The following is a 5,454-nucleotide window of genomic DNA, read 5'->3' as shown; positions in this document are numbered from 1 at the left end:
TCCATCCCAGCCAGGTGACAGCACTTGAGTGAAAAAGCCACCTTGGATATTATGTGTTGGATGGTGTGGATATTTATATCACCATAGAATTCATATGTTAAAATCCTAATGCCCAATGTGATGGTATTAGGAGGTGGGACCTTTAGCAAGCACTCAGATCATAAGGGTGGAGCCCTCCAGCATAGGATTTGTGTTCTTATAAAAGAGACCCCAAAGTGATCTCTGACCAATTCCACCAAGTCAGGACAAGAAGGCACCAGTTATGACTCATGAAGAGGACCCTCTCTGAACCACGCTGGAACTTCCAGCCTCCAAAACTGTAAAAAATAATTCTCTGTCTATAAGCTACTCAATCTGTAATATTTTGCTATTTCACCCCAACTGAACTAAGACAGATGGGGAAATCCTCTCTAAAAAGGTACATCTACTTTGAGACCCAAAGGATGAAAAGAATTTTGGCATACAAAAGAATGAGGAGAAGAGCATTCCAGGCAGTGGAAAGGGATGTTCAAAGATCCAGAGTTTGGGGAAGTTCTTGGGGTGTTCATGGAGCTGAGATTCAGTCCGTGTGGAAGGAACGTGAGGAACAAGGGAGAGAGCTGAAGATTAGATTGGCAAAAGGACAGGGACAGAGCGGGAAGGCCTTGTTAGCCACCGCAAAGTGTTTGAATTGTGTTCTAAGTACAGTGGGAAGCCTTTAAACAATTTTAAACACAAAACAATCATGATCTGTATTAAAATCTTCCCAGGATTCCTGTTGCTACAATGCCAGCTCCATGAGTACCAGTTCTGTGACTTTGATCACTGCTATAATTCATAACTCAGAATAGTAGCTGGTATATAGAAGGTGTTCCAATAATAATAATAATAATTAAATGAATGACTTAATAAGAATGGATCAGAAAAGGATAAGAGTGAATGAAGGGAAACCAGTAAGGAAGCCATAGCAATAATCCAGATGAAAGACAGCAGATGTGGCTGGAAGCAGAAAGAAGAAGAAAGTTGAGAAATAGCCAGAGGTAGAATAGATGAGACTCAAGTTGCTTCTGGGATGTATCAATGTATGATCCCTGAGCATCTGCTTCTTCAACTGTAAAACCTTCTCAATATAAAAATCTCTAATTCACATGAGAAAATATAAGGAAAGCACATTGTCACACTGTTTATGGCTAACTCATGGAAGGAGGCTTTACTGCTACATTGCATTCTTTCTCTGTGACTCAATGGATCAGTCAGAAACAAAGCCAGTGGATTTTACAGGATCTCCTAGTTTTCTAGGGTCCTGAGTGCAGGAGTCCAATCCCCCTGAGGCTGGCACTATGATTTCATGAGCCATTCTACCTCCTGAAGCTCCTTACCAAGGTCATAAGAAGCTAGACATCTTCTGCACCAGGAGAGCAGTTCTCAGAAGAGCACACATCAGAAGCTCCTGGAGGGCTTGTTAAAATGCTAGTTGCTAAACTCCACCCTCAGAGCTTCTCTTTGCAGTTCTAACAAGTGCCCAGGTGAGGCTGACTCTACTAATCTGGGGTCATCTTTGAGAATTAGCTTAGATGAGCATGCAATCAACTTCCTTTTCTGATAGGGGTTGTGGGGGGGGGGGTCGGGGGTGGTCGTGATCGTCTATACTTGTCAGATGACACTCTCAGGAAAATTCAAGAACTAACAAGAAAAAATTTCCTCCAGTTTCTTAATATGAGATATAGCTATTCTTGTTTTAAACGACTGACAGGTTTTAAAAGCATGGAGCCAAGGTGACTGGTTGCAAAACTGTGTGAGAACTGCATGACCCAGGCCAAGTACATACCTCCTAGGATCAACGTGAGGATTCAGAGTTAACACACATGAAGCACTTAGAGCTGCAGCTGGCAAAGAGAAAGCACTTGATAAATGCTAGCTGTTAGCATTATTATTCCAAAGCATGACTCATGTAATTGGTTATTTTATGGTTTTCACATAAAAAGTGGTAGAAAGTTCAGCTTCAAATTTGTAACCCACCTCTGGAAAAAAAAAAAGTATAGTATTGCACAGCAAGCATTTTGGGAACAAACCTCATTCCCAATTTCATCTAGTTTTTAACTTACATTTTTCCGAAGACTCAATTCCCTCACTTCACTTTCATTTATTTTATCGCAGTGAACTATTACCTGAATCTCTGTATGCCACACTAAATCCTTTCTTGAACAAGGTGGATCTTATGTATAAATAAATAGTTCTCCTTTCGTTTAAGCAGCCTCTCTGTGAATAATCAAGGTGTTTCAGGCTCAAGATCCCACATCTCAACTTTTTCAGGAATCCAATCATTACTATTTTACATTTTCAAGCGTCTTAAGCACACGGTAATTACAGTAAACCATATATGATAACCATATAGAATATGGTTGTTTTAAACCTATCCTCCCAACTTTCTGTCCTTTTGACTCTTGGAATGATACAGAGTACGTTCTATAAAATCAAGCTGCTGTCCGACTTTTGCTGCCTTTCTCTTTCATAGATATTATTGACCTTCCACTGGTAGAACAGTCTTTCAATTGTTTTTGTGGCATTCACTCATTCAAGAAGCAGTTATTGAGTGCCTAATATATGTCACACACTGTGCAGGGAATTAGCAGGCGACAGTGCTCAAAACACTATCTGTCCTCCAGGAAATTAGAATCTAGCGAGCAGACCCATAAATTGGCAGGTTATTACCATACTGCAAGGTGCATGTTATGAATAATAAAAGTCGACAACATTTATTGGACATCTGCTACATGCCAGGCACTGTTCTGTGCATTATATATGAATAATCTCTTTTATCCTCACACCAACCCTATGAGGCAGGCACCACCACTGCCCTCACTTTGTAGTTGAGGAAACCGAAGCGCAGAGATTGCTAGGTCATGCTGTAAGAGGCAGAATCAGACTTCAAACTCAGGCAGTCTAACCGCAGAGACTGCAACATGAATCTCTCTATTATGCTGCTCTTCCGCAACATAACACACAGGAGTGTTGGGGGAGTTAAGGTTCGAGGGATCTCAGGACCCAGTAATGCCAAAAAAAGGTAACAGAAAAATAATTATTGAGAATTGAGAAGGGCAGGACCTCTGGCAAAGCAGATTAGGCAGCAGAATTAGGTAGCAGTCCACGACACGGAACCATGGGTGGAGGGAAGGCTGAATGAGCGGCCTGCAGTAATGACCCGTAGAGCCGGTGGAGGGTGGCCACTGTAGCAAATTGCTGTACCAGCCCCCAGGAGACCAGCATGCCCCACACAGGTAGCAGTTTTTAATAAGGACCAAAATCAGCACTTTCCATGAAGTTTGCCAACAGAGCAAAGACTGTAAGACCTAAGGCCTGAAGAGGCACTCACCTCCAGCCTTCACATGTGAAAGCAGAGAATAATTTTGCAGCAGGTATTGTCTGAAACTTCTGCGACTATGTGTGTTCTATGCTCTAATGTACTTGCAATATGCAGGATTTCTTCATTGTTTTCCAAGTCCAGATGAGGGTCCTATTCCAGTTTCCTATTGCTACGTAACATACCGCCCCAAAACTAAATAGTATGATAGTCATCATATTATGAAGTTAACAATTTTGCAAATTAGGCTTTTTGCACACCAGAATGGAAATGGCAATGGGACGGCTCACGTAACTCGAGATGGCTGAGATCACCTGCCGGGGGCCACCTGTCTGAGGCCTCGGTTCTGGATTCCATTTGAATTCCTAGGTTCTTCTATACGTTATACAAGGTGGGATTCGTCCCTTAGATGTTGGCAGCTGGCTGGAACGGCTGAGTAACCAGAGCTCCCTGGGCCTCTCTCTCCCCACAGCCTCTCTGCACAGCTAGCCTCAGCCTCCTCACCAGCATGCCAGTCTCAGAACAGTCAGACCCATTACAGGGCAGCTGGTTTCCCCCAGAACGATCATTCCAAGAGAGGATTCTGGTACTTCTTTAAAGCTGGGGTGAGGCATCATATCTGCCATCTTCTACAGGTCAACATGGTCTCAGAACCAGACCAGATTCAAGGGGAGGGGACATACACATTTCCTCTCAAAGAATTTGTGGACAAGCTTATTCCATCACAGGGCCCTTCCTAAATCTTCCCATGGTATATTGTCCTTGTCTCACCATCATATTTAAATTGAATTGTAACTGCACAATCTTAGTCAACATTGTAACCCCAGCATAATATCCTTAATAAACCTCCAACTTTCAGTAGAGTACTAAGGGACAGGTGTGGCCTGAGATGGTCTGGGTAAGTTCAGTGGCTTATTTCCTTATTCATTGAGCTATCACTGACCACTTGTTATGCGTTACAGACTGTGTGATGACCTAGAGATAATTAAGAGCATCTCTTGTCTTCACGGAATGGACACTCCAGGATAGGAAATGGGACTGTGATGTTGACATTTCACATTCGTTGGATGCTTACTATGAGGCCATTTACATGCATCATTTCATTGGCAACCCTATAAGAGACAGACTCTTATTAAATTCATCCTCAAACAAAGAAAGTTGAGGCTTAAAGAGCCTAAGCCAAAATGTCACAAACCGAGGACTCATAACTTCTGTGACATCTTGCTTCCTGCAGAATAACGTAAGCTGGTCATGACTTACAGGCACCTGGGGTGTGAGGGCTGAAGAGTAAATCAGAATGTCAGAAGCCACAAAGTGAATAGAAACAACTGAAACCATAAAGTGATTTGGAACAATCTTGAAATCTTATGCAAAGCCTTTCCACCGTTTGGGATTTGGTAGTTATGAGGCAGAACTATTTCATTGTGCTACAAATCTGCAGATACTGCTTGATTCCTTCTGTTAGGTGACAATGGTCTGTTAGGACATCCTGACAATCTCCCATGTTCTCCCATGGTTTGTAAAAGTTAGGTAATTTGGATATCCAAAAGCCTGATGCAGGGCCTGAGGCAGTAGGAATCTGGAGCTACTATTTGCCTTGGTTGTCAGGAGTTTTGACATCAAAAGTTGTCCCTCTACGAGGGGAAGAGGAGCTCTTTGTGGGGAGAAGAGACCTCTGTTATTGCTGTAAACCTGGCTGCAAAGCTTGAGACATTACACTGCTCTCTCTTCCCTGGAGGCTCCTGACATTCCAATGATAATAAAATTGCCAGCGATTACACAACAACTTTTTCTTTGTATTTTTGTAGGTTACTCTGGAAACTCCTGAAAGCCAGTGAGGAGGAAGGTTCTCATGATTGTAGGAATAATCATGAGTAGGTAAGGTTTCCAACCCTGAGAAACCTTAGTGACCCAGCACAGTTACTAGACTCCCTTGTTGCTGCTTGAGGTTCCTACACCATCAAATTCTCAGGATTGCCTTTGTAACCCAGGACACACAGCATCCTGGGGCCCTTCCTGACTGAGCGTCTCCTCTGACTCCCCATTATCAAATCAAGGAACTTTGAAATGAAAATTCGGTACAAGAGACCCAAATGCCCTATTTCTCTGCCAAA

Source organism: Pteropus vampyrus, unplaced genomic scaffold, assembly GCF_000151845.1.
Source record: "Pteropus vampyrus isolate Shadow unplaced genomic scaffold, Pvam_2.0 Scaffold31, whole genome shotgun sequence".
NCBI lineage: Eukaryota > Metazoa > Chordata > Mammalia > Chiroptera > Pteropodidae > Pteropus > Pteropus vampyrus.
This window is presented reverse-complemented; position numbering follows the sequence as displayed.